The 14,735-nt window shown below is 39.6% G+C and overlaps 1 protein-coding gene across 4 annotated transcripts in view; it reads left to right on the forward strand.

The window, feature by feature from the left end:
• PLAG1 (PLAG1 zinc finger) overlaps positions 1-14,735 on the forward strand; it is a 49,309-nt gene that overhangs the window by 22,868 nt on the left and 11,706 nt on the right. Inside the window, exon 3 of one of the 4 annotated variants that reach the window (XM_054020714.1) lies at positions 10,291-10,364. The exons of the other annotated variants lie outside the window; for them this stretch is intronic. The gene's annotated coding sequence lies outside the window, so the exon portion shown is untranslated. The remainder of the gene's footprint in view (positions 1-10,290; positions 10,365-14,735) is intronic. 4 annotated transcript variants of the gene reach the window in all.

A 14,735-nucleotide genomic window follows, 5' to 3' on the forward strand; every position in this document is an offset into this window, starting at 1 on the left:
AACTCTGAATAAAATAAAAGATCTTTAAACAAAAGAAAAGTCCTAAAGTAAACGTCTGGTTTTGTCCATTGATTCTTGATATCAACACTAGTCTTCTATATTTAACACCCCCCTTTGCTTTTATGAACATATGTTCCTAGTTGATTTCATTCTTTCAGGTTTCTGGCTGGAAACGTCTTGTGTTTAAGGATACAGTGGTAAGGGCTTTATCTGGAAAGTGGCTGAATACCCCAACTCCCACTAAAGTCATTAGGAGTTGAGGAGTGCCCAGTCACTTAGGGTATGTCTTCACTACCAGTGTTAAAATGCTGCCTCGGCAGCGCTTTAACATGGCTGTGTAGTCGCGGCACCAGTGCTGGGGGGGAGCTCCCACAGTGCTGTAAAAAACCCACCCCCATGAGGGGAGTAGCTACCGCTCCCAGTGCTGGTACTTTACACTGCCACTTTACAGCACTGAAATTTGCATCACTCTGGGGTGTGTCCCAACTCTCATTTTGTGAGCTCAGTCTTGGCATGGTCCATAGCTAGGGCCCTACCAAATTCATGGCCATGAAAAACGTGTCACGGGCCATGAAATCTGGTCATGTGTGCTTTTACCTTATATTATACAGATTTCACAGGGGAAGACCAGGGTTTCTCAAATTGGGGTTCCTGACCCAAAAGGGAGTTGCAGGGGGGTCACAAGGTTATTTGGGGGAGGGGGCTGTGGTATTGCCACCCTTACTTCTGCGCTACCATCAGAGCTGGGTGGCTGTTGGCTTAGTGCCCAGCTCTGAAGGCAGCGCCCCACCAGCAGCAGTGCAGAAGTAAGGGGGGCAATACCATACTACACCATGCCATCCTTACTTCTGTGCTGCTGCTGCTGGTGGCTCTGCCTTCAAACCTGGGTTCCCAGCCACTGCCTTCCAGCTGCCCAACTCTGAAGGCAGAGCTGTCGCCAGCAGCAGCACAGAAGTAAGGATAGCAGTACCACAACCTTCCCTCCCCCCCCAATAACCTTGCCATCTCCCCACAACTCCTTTTTGGGTCAAGTCCCCTACAATTACAACACCATGAAATCTCAGATTTAAATAGCTGAAATCATGAAATTTATTATTTTTTTTAAATTCTATGACCAGAATGGGCCATGAATTTGGTAGGACCCTACCTATAGCAGACACTTGCAATTGCAGGGAAAGTCCTGCTCATCCCCAGGCTGGAACATACTGAAGGCAGACAGAATCTTCAGGAAATTCAGAGCTTAAAATCTAAGAAGTCTCTACTGAGCATGGGTGAACTGTAACTTTTGAAAGGCTTATAACTAGATCAAATTGGGCATATTTCCAGGGGGAGGTATCACATTATCTCACTGGTGCAAAGACCACGCCCTGTCAAATTTCAAGTCCCTACACCGGGATAGGCAACCTATGGCACGCATGCTGAAGGCGGCACGTGAGCTGATTTTCAGTGCCACTTAAACTGCCCGAGTCCTGGCCACCGGTTCGGGGGGCTCTGCATTTTAATTTAATTTTAAATGAAGCTTCTTAAACATTTTAAAAACGTTATTTACTTTACATACAACAATAGTTTAGTTATATATTATAGACTTATAGAAAGAGACCTTCTAAAAATGTTACAATGTATTACTGGCATGCGAAACCTTAAATTAGAGTGAATAAATGAAGACTCGGCACACCACTTCTGAAAGGTTGCCGACTCCTGCCCTACACCAAAGCATAGGTATGCTAAGAGCTTTTCAAAGAAAAGGTACCAGAATTCTTTAACATTTTTTTTCTGTAGCCTTATTCTTGGAAATGGCTGAACTGTTCTGGCTGAAATTGGCCAGGCTGGGTGTATGCCTTCAGGATTAATTTTTTGGCAGATTTCAACCATATAGTTTCACAGTTAAAAGAAACTGAAAATAGGGTCTTATAGTGGGAAGTGCCAGGCAACCTTAATAAGCCTATAATAGAGTGGGGTGATATTTCTGAGCCTGTGGCAGGTGGAATCAATATTATTGAGTGTGAAATCCTGTGTAAGATAGTATAAGAATTATTGTCCTGCTTTTAGTTAAAGTTTGTTAACAAGCCATTTTGTCAGGGCTTATCAGTCCACTTAGGAGGCAAGATGAAGCGCAGTGCATTTCACACCACTGTTCTCTATTGGATTGATTAAAGAGTGGGTTGTCTTATAATAGAAAATTTTTAAAAATCAAAACAGTTTTCTTTGAATTTTGGGACCTAATATGGTTTGATAACATTGGTGTCTGAAATGGCCACATGTTGAATCCCTTTGCTATCCATTTAATGCACCTCAGGCTGGCTACTGTTAGTCCACTTCATTTGGGAAGACTGCCAACTACCCATTCCCATTTCCTGCAGCCCTAAAATTTGTGTGGAGACCACCAGTGGAGTGCATTCTTCTCATCACACCCACCTGCATGGGAAAGGCTTCCAATGACACTTGTCCGCACCCTTGCAGAGCACCTTCACTTTTTCGCCATCACAGAGCTTGTGAGGAGGTTAGCAGCAGATTTCTTCCCAGTATGTCACATCAGTTTGTATGAGGATGCTGTTAGTGGATTGCTTCCATTTGGCAGTGAAATGTCCAGTGAGATCAAGGTGTTAAATGAACCATTCTGAGTGCTGCATTTGACACATTGTCCCTTTCATTTTAGAAGCATAGGGTTAAAATGTTAATACACTTTTGAGAATCAGTATATTAAGATTGATAAAAGTTTTCAATTGATGTTCATTTTGAATGATGTTTCTTCAGAAAAACTCTGCAGCCTATAGGCACAAATAGGACATAAAACATTTTCCAGGCATAACTAAATTACACATTCTCAGTGTAAAAATCTTTCATTGCTTAAGTCAGGAATTTGTGTCATTTGGCTGTAAAGCTTCAGTTTTATTTCCAGCTTTGGGCTAATTAAAAAAAACAATAGCACTGTTTTTGTTTTTTGTTTTGTTTTGTGTTTTGTTTTTTTAAATTATCATGCAAAAATGTTTGTCTTGAATCAGACGCCGTGTAATTATGGATAAAGGCTCTGTTGTAGAACAAACTGGGTCTTTGCAAGATTTTTGTGGTGGGTAACTTTTTTGTTTGGGTTTTTTAACTAAAAATACTTATTTTTCAAATTGTTCATTATGCCTTTTCTCGTGTTGGATATTGTTTGAGTGTTATAAGTAAGCAGTACTTAATGTATTAATGTCTGAATTTTTTGGTATTTATTTCAGTGAGATTTTGTCAGTTTGAGAAAGATGTATACTGATTACCGTAATCAGGCTGAGACTTTAGTAACTTTTAGCCTCAAGGTGTTTATTTTTAAGAACTTTGCTTTTTTGTAGTTAGTCCTAATCAACTGTTGCTATGGAGCATAATTTTACTTGGTTAATGTCCTAACTATGAATATGATAAAAGAAAAATATTTTTCAAACTCCTAGCTTAAGTAGATAGAAAAGATGGGGAATATTAGGTGGTGGTTTCCAGGATCAGTGAAGTTCAGGAATCATAACTGGTGAGCTCCCTGTCTCCCTTCTCTGCTACCATGTTTTTTGTGAATGGAGAAAGTGCTGGCTTTTTAACAGTGTGCTGTCCCTGGTTCTTGCCTGGGAGCTCAGTCTTTTCTATCACTTTGGTTACTAGATATTTGACCAACTTCAAACATCACTCATTCCTTTGGCTCCTGGAAGAAACAAGGAGCTTTCTCTCTTGTGTTCTCCACTTGCCATACCCTTCTAGCTGCTATAGGGAATTATTCCTCTTCCCCAGCCTGTTTTTGGGTCTCCCTCCCCTGTGAATAACTCTAGCACATCTGCTGTGGTTTGCAGAAACAACATGAAATTGAAGTGACTGACAGTTTCACAAACACCCAGGCTTTCTGTAACAGCTGGGAAACTGACCAGAGTTGTTAATTTCATTGCATTGCTGCTACTGGGCTAGACTATAAGTAGCAGTAAAGGCATTGACCTAATTTGTCTGCAGACAGAAGAAGACACTACTGCATCTTTTTACAGTACATTTGGTTCATGTTTTGAAAGGTTTTCTTCAACTAGATATAATTTTTTTTTTAAATGAAAGCTTAATGCCTTTGAGAATTCCCTGTATTGAGATCCATGCTCTGTAGTTGCCTACCTTTGGTGTAGAAGCTTGGAAGTTTTTGGTCCTTTCTTACAGCCTTAAAAACAGCAAGCTGGAACCGAGGACTGTCCATTGCCTTATCTCTTAGGCATCTGTTAGAGTTTTCTAGGCATAGCATTTGATGTAGGTGGTTTATCGTTTTTTGTTTTGTTTTTATTTTAGACAACATACACTTTGTGCTGATGTGGACTTAGTTTGGCCCTGTTGGTTAGCTCTCAGCAACTGGGATGTCCACTGCTAAGATCAGTGCATCATATGAAGCTATAATGTTGGTGACAGGTGAGTAAATCCAGTGCTTGATCTGTTGTGGATATAATCCCTATAGGTCCTTACAGCTCCCCAAACAGAGGTGCCTCAAGAAGCCCTTGTTTGAGGAAGCTTTAAAGACTCCTTCATTCCAGTCCAGTGCTAAGCCCTTGATGTAATCAACATAAAGGGATTCTAAAGAGTCTAAGGGCAGGTCTACACTTAACACGCTGCTTAAAATGCGGTACAGCTGCAGCACGTCAATGAAGATGCTGTTATGCCAGTGGGAGAGCTTCTCCCATTGGCGTACTTTAATCCACCTCCCTGAGAGATGATAGCTATGTCGATGGGAGATGCCCTCCCGTCAACAGAGCACTGTCTACGTTGGGGGTTAGATTGATATAACTGCATTGCTCAGAGGTGTGGATTTTTCACACTCCTGAGAGACGTAGTTATAGCGATGTAAGTTTGTAATGTAGATGTGGCCTAAGTCCTAGTTGGCTAGCTGTAGTGCTGATTGGTGAAGTCAGTGCTAAGGGATTTCTTGATGTTTAAGTAGAAGTTGTTGAAGTGGAGAGGAGAGGTGAGTTGGTGATAAGCAGCTTTGCACTGAAGTCCAATACTGGTGATCAGGAGGTCTATACTGAGGCTGCCTCAGCATGGACTTTTGCAAAGAGAGCTATGATATCGGATGTGGAATCAACCTCTTTGGCTTTGTTGCCATTCTGAGAGCAGAGGATCCAGTGATCATCTGTGCCATATCTGTCAGTGCTGGATTGCTCCACAGTATTAAAAAAAGAAAACCAATTCATTAGTGTGGGAGATGTCACAGTATTGCTCTCCTTGGCCTCAACCATTCTTGAGGCCTAGGTGTCAGCCTTCAGCATTGGCTTCTTTGACATTGATACTTCCTTCTTGTCTTGTCCCAGAGGTGTCCTAACAGACGGTGAAGCAACACTCTCCTTAATATAATGTATCTGGCTCTTATCTTCCTCATCTTCTGTTACTCTGAACAGGGAACCTTCAGCAATCCAAACTTTGACTGTGGGCCCTCTTCTGAAGGAAGACTAGATTTTGTGTCAAGAACTGCCTGGGTGATAGACACTGAAGATCTTTCTAGGGTCCTTTACTACCTGAAGATGCCAGGTGCAGCTTATGGATCCTGACTTGCTCTCTGGTCAGGATGATGGTCTGTATTCTGGTCTTGCAACAGACCCACGTAACTGCCTAGCAATCTTCTGATCCTGGAGGGAGGTGGGGGGGTGTCTCTGTTTTTCATCTCCCTTGTCAACAGGGACTGCTGTCCATATTGGTCAATGTGAGCACAATAATCCTGAGGTCAAAAGCTTAGACAATGGCCTCCTGAGAAATCACAAAAGAGACTTCAGCCAGATTCTCATCACCGAAAGAGAGTTGCCTTCCACCAGATTTGTCTTTCTGGGTGTTTTCTTCCCTAGGCTCTGATCAGATTTATGGGATGCTGAAGATGAGGGGTGCAATGCAAGAGTCTTCTGAGGGTTCACCACCTTTATCATCCAGGATGAGGCAGTGTGTAACTTCTCCACCTGATGCTGTCAGAAGCTTCAAGGAGGAGATCTTGGGACAGCTTTCAAAGGTGCTTGATCTAGAGTCTTACAGTAACCTAAGACAATTTAGGCAGGTGGCCATTCCAAATAATGGAAGCATCTTAGAACCTGCAGAGTATTTTTGGCTAAACTCTGCTGAAGTCGTATCTACTTCCAAGAGGACAGATCCCATCTATTCTATCCCTGAGGGGCTTTGAATATGCCATTCACATCCTATACTTGGATCCCCGGTTGTGCCTGATGCATCAGTTTGCCATGAACTTTCATTGGCATCTCTGCCTCTAAGAACAGATATGCCATATACCAGGGATCGGCAACCTTTGGCATGCTGCTCGCCAGGGTAAGTGGCGAGGGATATGCTGGCTGCCGCTTCCCGCCGCCCCCATTAGCCTGGGACGGCAAACCGTGGCCAGTGGGAGCCGCGATCAGCTGAACCTGTGGATGCAGCAGGTAAACAAACAGGCCCAGCCCGCCAGGGTGCTTACCCTGGTGAGCCACATGCCAAAGGTTGCCGATCCCTGCCATATACTTTGATTTTCTGGGACGGAAAAAAGCCTTGATTTGTTCTATTTCTCTCCTCATGTAGCTAATTAGTAGGGGTTATTGGCCAAATATAACTTCTTACCCTGGATAAACTCCTGTCATTGGTAGAGCACCTTTCTGAAGAGGCCAGGAGAGAGGCAATGACTAAAGTTGATGAAGGCTGATAAGTCACAAAATATGTGAGGGTTTCACAATGCTTTGGACGCAGCTTCTAGATTTTTAGTGACCGCTACTATAATCATGAGACTATATTTGTGACTGATGGGTTCTGGGGTCTCATTTAGAAGAGAGGCCTCTCTGAAGGACCTTCCATTTGAGGGCCCATATGTACAATGAGAAGACAAACCATTCAGAAAGACAACCTTGAGATCATCAGACCTCTGTTTCTTTTCCTCCTATAAACACTGAACTTTCTATTCCATTTCCTTCTGATAACCTATCTCTGCCTCTTTTGCATGCATTCCTTTATAAGATTGTTTTTTTCACAATAGTTGTGGATGTTTGGTGTGGTAATTGGTTGTGTTGGTGAAAGGAACTTAACTGGATTAAAGATTGGTATCTCTAGGGGACAGAATTAAGTTTGCAGCATGTGCTCTGTAATGTGTGTACTATAGTTGTGGTAATGGTAACGTACCTATGGTTGAAGGAGAAGAGGGTATGTACTTTTAGGCCTTAACTTTTCCTTTTAGGCCTTAAATGTTCCTGGCTTCAGAACAAAAGTATGTTGTATTAATTTTCTAGGTGGCTTTAATAGTTAGGTGGACCTGTGTGGGGCAGAAATGAAGTGCTGATGGAGAATATTTTATCCAGAAATCTGTGTATCCTTCTAATTTGTCATTGCTTGTTTCTGGACCCCTTCTATTTCTGATGTTTCTTTTTGAGATGGAGTGACCATAACTAAATAGTATTACAAGCAAGGCTGCATTATAGATTTCTATATAAACTTATTTTGTTCACAATCTTTGTACGTTTTAACATTGATTGTTCCTCTGACTGCCACTGAATATTGAGCATATGTTTTAACTGAGCTGTCCACAATTGCACCCTGGAGTTTTTTCTTCTGACTGGCTAAATATAGAACTCATCAATGGGTATGAGAATAGTTCAGATTATTTCTTCCTTGCATTTTATCGACACTGAATTTCATCTGCCATCTTGCTACCTAGTCAATTAATTTTGTTAAATCCCTCCGCATTTCTTCACAGTATTCTCTAATCCTAGGCAATTTTATTATCTGCAAAAACATTACCACCATTATGGATTATCCCACAATTGTCCACTCAAGAATTTCTTATGCTTTCCTCCCCTGTACTGGTCACTATTGGCTAGGATAAGGGGCTAGGTGGACCACTGGTCTGATTCAGTTTGCGATTTCCTATGTTCATTTCATTACAATTGCTTAAAAAAGGCTGCATTCTTGATAGTCATCACATAAGCATGAAGAGTGCACGATCCAAGCTCCCATGCCCCCCCCCCACACACACCCCTGACTGTTCCATAAGGATAAGATGGTTCTGTGCAACTCTTCAAGTGTTTTTAGTAAGTAATTTATCTATATTTTCACCAATCTTCATTCAATTTTGGAAGAAGCTAGTTTGCATTGTTCGGATGCTAGAAGAGTTCTCAGTTGTTACTTGGACAGAAGTAAGTCTTCTGTAAAACATGTGCGCTGTTCATAGCCTACAGGGATACATCTAGAGGGCAGAGTGTTTCCACTGAAAGATTAAATAGATGAGATTATGTAGACATATTTGTTGTCATCTGGCAGGTATCCCAGTGCCTGAGGTCTTAAAACATATTCAACTATATCCAAGGCAGGTTCAACTGCATGTCTCAAAAGAAACTCCAGGGAGATATGAGGCTGCTACTTGGAGTTCCATGCATACATGTACACGGTTTTACTCCATTGATTTGGCTTGTAGATATTATATGACACAGGAATTCAGACTGGTGTTTCATCTAGTCTAGCATCCTATCTTGATAGTGGCCAGTCCCAGATACTTCAGAGGAAGATACAAGAAACCCTGTATGGGATAACCTTCCCAAGGGAAAGTTCCCTCCCTACCCACATTTATTTGGTTTATGCCCTGAAGCATGAGAGTTGATAGCCCTTCTAAAAAACTTGTTTTTAAAACAATCCTTACTGTTATAATTCTGGATAGTCTCGTTAGCTATGTAAATGTCCAATCTTTTTTTAATCCTGCTAAGCTTTTGATCTTAATGATATCTTGTGGTAATAAAACTCGCAGGCTAATTTTGTTTAGTGTGAACAAGTTTTTATTATTATCATCATTATTATTATTATTATTATTTTAAATTTGCTGAATTTCAATTTCATTGAATGACTCTTTGATTTTTGTCTATATCATTAGTTATTTTGTATACTATTATCATGTCTCCTAGCTAATATAAACAGTCCCAATCTTTTCAGTCTCTTAACATGAACTGTTTTTTCATTCTCATTGCCTGGCTTTCAGTCTCTTCTATTTCCGCTAGAGCCTGTTGGAGACGGGGTGACTATAAATGCACACCGTATTTTAGGTGAAGGCACACCACTGAGTTATATAAAAGCATTATAATTTCAGTGTTCATCCCAGTGTTATAAAAGCTAATAGCAAAACAAAGCAAATAATAGTGGATGTACAAGTGGATCCTAGCCTTGGAAATAGGCTTTTGCAATTCAAGATTGAGGGCTATTGCATTGATCGGAAAACTTTGAAGAGCATACTGGTGCCATGGCTACTGATGAACAGTGAAGATTTTGTAATAGCTGAAATAGGTAGCAATGTCGCATTAGGAGCCCATGGTTCCTGGTTCAGGCTTCAGCAAGAATGGATTCCTAACAAGGATGCAGCCTGGATGCAGCCAGACTGGATGCAGCTCCCCAGGAAAGGGCAGGGAGCCAGCATCCACTGTGTGCCATGCAGCACTTCTTAGTGATGGCTCCCTGTGCTCAGTCATGGAGGGGTTTAGGAGGTGGGGCTGTGACAGGGACTAGTGGATCTGTTAATATACATGGATCCCTCCACCACCACCCTTCCCAACTTGGTGGAACAGAGGAAGCACAGCAGGAAGCTGTGGTTACTGTAGCCCTCAATCTGCAACAGTAGTCATGAAGTGGATCCAAAAGTCTGGGAGTGCGAATGACTCTACTTCCTTCACTTCCTACATAGCTTTTCCATAGCACAGTTCATTGATTCAGGTGGCGTGCTGGGATGAAGGCTTTTCCCAAAGAAAGAAATCCTGTATGAAAAATATCCCTCATTTGTCTTTTTTTAAACTCATATTTGTTTTCTTTTCTCAGCAGTGCAGTATCTTAAGTATCCCACGCACTTCAGATGCACTAGGGCAACTGGTAGTTTGTTTTTTGTGTCTTCACAAACTTCAAAATGGGTGCATAGGTGATATAACTAGCAGCGGAAGAGGGTGGTGATTGCTTGAAAATAGGGATGACCCTTTACTTGTGTGTTTGACTGAATTGGGCAAAAATTTTACTATATTCTGAGTTGTTCAGAAAGGCTTGCTGATACCAGCTTTGTGGTTTGTTCACCTTTTAAAAGGCAATTTAGCATGCAACAGAAACCTACGCCTCTTTACAAACCCTACCTTTTAATCCCCATTCAAACCACGAAAGTTTAATAGGAAAAAATAAACTATTAATTGAATATTACTTGAGATTTAAAGCAAAAAAAGCCATGAGAACTCTTTCAAAATGTGTGGGAGATGGGGGTGTGGGGTTGTCCTAAGTGTGCTGCATCTTTAGTTATGCTCTCCTAAGGCTTCTGTATTTTAGCTCATAGGGTCACTTGATATACTCAGCCAGCATCAGAGCTCCAGCAGTAGTAGCAATGGCCATCTTGAATAAATGTAAGTGAAAATTTTTCTTTAATATAAATCATAAATTTTCTATAAAGTTATTTCCTTTTTGGGTAGAATAGCAGGTTCTTGGAGAGTGAAGTGTTTTTAGGACATTTACTGCTGCATAGCAACTGAAAATCTTAAACACGCATACACCCTTTCTCCCGCAGTGTTCTAATGGGAATAGCTTTAGTGAGAAAACATACTAAAACTGGTGCCCCAGTTTGCCCCCCAGGCAGTCATAGGCCATGTCTGCACTATGGGGGCATAGCTTCAACGCCATAGCTATGCTGCCATAGCCCCATAGGGTAGATGCAGACTGCAGCAATGGAAGGGGTTTTTCCATTGCTGTAAGAACTCCACTTCCCAAAGGGCCAGTAGCTAGGTCAGCAAACCATTCTTCCATCAGCCTATCTGTGTCTACACTGGGGTGTGTGTTGGCGTAGCTACAGCATTCTGAATGGGCATAGCTACAGTGCTCAGGCTGTGGATTTTTCAGTCTGAGCACTGTAGCACCAACAGTGTAAGTTTTAAGTGTACACCAAGTCTTAGTGAAGTTGGAGAGGTATTCAGTTGCTATCTGACATAGGGCAGAATTGGGCCCTTAATACCCTTTTTTGACTGTTGTGTTTATATGTATCATGTACATTCAATACATGGATGTAAAACAAATTTCTGTTTGATAGTGTTATTTCTATCACTTGTGAATTGTACAGTTGTCCCAAATCCATGGGAACTTTTTCTGTAGCAATCTGTGTACCTCTCCGGTGTAGGGCATTGTACTGTGCTTGCCCTGTTCAATACTGCTAGTTAGCATTTATATAGTACTTTGTGCTCATTAAATAGCTAATCCTCACAATCCTGCTAGGCAGGAAGGTAAATATTATCCCCATTTCACAGTTGGAGAAATTGAGACAGAAAGATGTGACTTGCCACATGGTGAATTGGCAGAGTTGCAATTAGAATTCAAGACTTTCTCATTCCCAGTCCGATGCTTAATTCTTCAGACCATGCTACTTAAAAACTGGCCCTGCCTTTTGGCATCCTTGTAGCTTTTCCAGCACAGCCAGTTCCTTTGTGCTGCCTGCATAGCAGACTTTCGAAGTGAAATTGCTAAACTCATTGGTACGTTCTACTTTTCAGCACATGGTACGAATGCAGCTCAAATGAACAGAGAGAAGTGATGTGACTGGGAGCTACATTTTTCCATGCAATTCCAGCTCTGGGTGCCTCTAGAAGAGACATGTCAGTTGTGTTAAATTATTTAATTTATTATTTAATAAAAACAAAATGAAAAGCAAAAAAAAACACTATTGCTATATGCCGTAAAGTGCATGAATGAAAGATTAGCATGAGTTCATCAATTTCATTTTCACTTTCTACCAATGGACTAGAACCTGACAACCAAAATGTCATTTGACTTTATTGACTACTGAAAGCATTCAGCACCAGGTCAGGAGTAGAATCCCCTTCACAAGAAGTGAAAAGTTATTGCTAACCTATTATACCACTTTGCCTTGCACCACAACCTAATTATACTTGTTAAACAGTTAACTTCAAAGATACAGGTACATAAAACTTCTTTTGAAATTAATAGCCTATGGCTATTAGAAACTGAAGAGATTTTGAGAAGATTGTATTACACTTTGTGAAAGGTAATAAATGGAAAATTATATCAATTACATAAATGAATTTGATTCTGATATTATTACTGTGCACTCTGGTTATGCTAATTTATGCATATACAGAATTCACCATTGCCTATCATTTGTTCTATATTTAAAGTGACATTTTCATACATGCAAATAAAATTTTGCTACTGTAGTAGCTAAGAGTTTCTTTGCCTTTGTTAGAGAAGTTCCACCATATTAAACATGAATTTGTGTGAATTATTTTTATTTTGATCTTGAAATATACAAATCCACCTGTATACAGGCTTTAGGCACATTGACAAGAGTTCAGTTTACAGCTCCAAAATTGTTTGCATCATAGTCTTTGCAAAGTTCTCAGAAAAGCATCCCTGTGGTGCCAGAGAAATCCTAGAAACAAACAAAAAAACCACACAACATGCTGCAGGGATCAGATTGGTTAACCCTAATCAACTCATTTCCTTTAATTCAGTTTATAATTTGGGATATCTAGTAACCCAAACTGAGTTCTGAAGATTTCAAATTACTTAGGTCCATTTTGAACACTGAAAGCACACAAAGAGATTTCAATATTATGGCTTTTTAAATAATAACATATTAGCTCATGGTAAAGTTTGGTAAGTTCATTTCTTACATGTCCACAAACTAAATAAGATATGCATAGCAAAATTTTTCTGTTCATGTTCAGAAAAGGTGATTACACCATTGTGCTAGTATTCATTGGTTACAAAGTAGCAGCCGTGTTAGTCTGTATCCACAAAAAGAACAGGAGTACTTGTGGCACCTTAGAGAAAACAAATTTATTTCTGCATAAGCTTTCGTGGGCTACAGCTCACTTCTTCACATGCATAGAGTGGAACACACAGACAGAAGATATTTATACATACAGAGAACATGAAAAGGTGGAAGTACGCATACCAATTGTAAGAGGCCAATCAATTGATGTATGCGTACTTCCACCTTTTCATGTTCTCTGTATATATAAATATCTTCTGTCTGTGTGTTCCACTCTATGCATGTGAAGACGTGGGCTGTAGCCCACGAAAGCTTATGCTGAAATAAATTTGTTAGTCTCTAAGGTGCCACAAGTACTCCTGTTCTTTCTGCTAGTATTCATTGTTGTGCTGCTATAACATAGTGTAAAAATGAGTTATTTTCTAATATAAAAAGATGGTGCTCTGTAGTTTAACAAGCTTAATATCTTTTTTTTTTTAAACTTGCCAATACTTTCATGGCTAGGATAGAAAACTTCAGGACTTTGGAGGCAAATGCTTGCTTAACTACTTGCTGTAAGATTATTTCTATTCTAACTTTGGTAGCCCGAGCTACATGTTACCAACTTGGGGGGTGGGATTCTACTTGCCACTTTGAATCCAGCTTTTTCCTTAGCTTACAGAGGTGCTCTCTTGCTACTTGTTTGTCATTAGCTTGAAAGAGACACAGCTCCTATTCTTTCTAAATTTTGTGCACTTCAACCTGTTTCTGGCTACTGTGAATCTCTGTTTTGCCAAGTAATAAAGGCTTAAATTCTGTAATTTTGAATTAATGAAATTCTAAAATCCCTGTATTTTGTACTTTCTCTGACTCGATATTATACTAACAATAGCACAACCATAATTATGCATCCAGTACTTGCTAACATGCTCTCACTACTTCCTGATATAATTCTAGAATGATTTTCTCTGTTTTACTTTTGATACCTATGTTTATATATTCCCTAATTGGAAGAGGAATATGTTATCTATTAAGTAGTTTGCCTGAGGCATAAATTTGATCTCTCACTATCTACAGGTCATTCTCCTGTTTTTGTTTCTTAGGATCATTGAATATATTTTCATTCTTCACTCAGATCTTTTCATTGCTCTACAATGAATTTCATATACCACTCACCTCCCCATGTGCTTGGATTTTGTTTTCTTTTCTCCAACCCATATGTATGTTGCCATTTTACCGCAGTTTCACCTATATATATATATATACATATATATAATTTTAAAAACTAGTATTTAATCCACAAAAGCAGGGTTCTTTTGTATTGTAGTTTGTAGCATATCTAGGAATCCCGACGTTCAAGTAAAATATGTCAACCTCTTTAACCAGTGGTTCCTTTTGTTCCTCAAACCATTAAAAATATTTCAAATATGGCATGTCTCTATAATTCCATTTTTTGTATCGTTAATTACATCCTTATTATACCTCTCATTAATGTTTCCTGGATCTTTCCCCTGCTGAAGTCTAGTTTACAAACTGGTCGTTTCTTTCATCTCCTTTAGATCCCTTCATAAATTCAGGAGACCTAACTGTCACTAATTATATTAAAATAAATAAATATTTTTAAAAGAAGTGGTGAAACTAATTATTTGTTTTAACATAATTGAAATTCCTATAGAAGTAATAATTTAGGCTGCAAGCCCTATTGAAGAATCTTGTCTGTTTCTTCAACCAAATAATTCAATTGTCCTAGGCTAGATTTTTGGAGTTCAAGTCATTTTAAAATGTTCTTAAACTGCAATTAGTTTTCAAACTGTTAAGTTACCTGTAAAGGGCAAACAGGGATTTGTACTTTGTATTTTAAATAAATTAAATTAAATTAAATTAAATTTATTTATTTATTTTATTAGAAATTCAAGTCTTGTTTGCCTGGGAAGATTTTCAAACATTGGAGAATTAGTAGAATTATAGCATCACAGTGCCAAGAAAGTAAAATCTGGTAAATTTGAGAGAAGTTAAT

The sequence above is a fragment of the Malaclemys terrapin genome, chromosome 2, assembly GCF_027887155.1.
Source record: "Malaclemys terrapin pileata isolate rMalTer1 chromosome 2, rMalTer1.hap1, whole genome shotgun sequence".
Lineage (NCBI taxonomy): Eukaryota > Metazoa > Chordata > Testudines > Emydidae > Malaclemys > Malaclemys terrapin.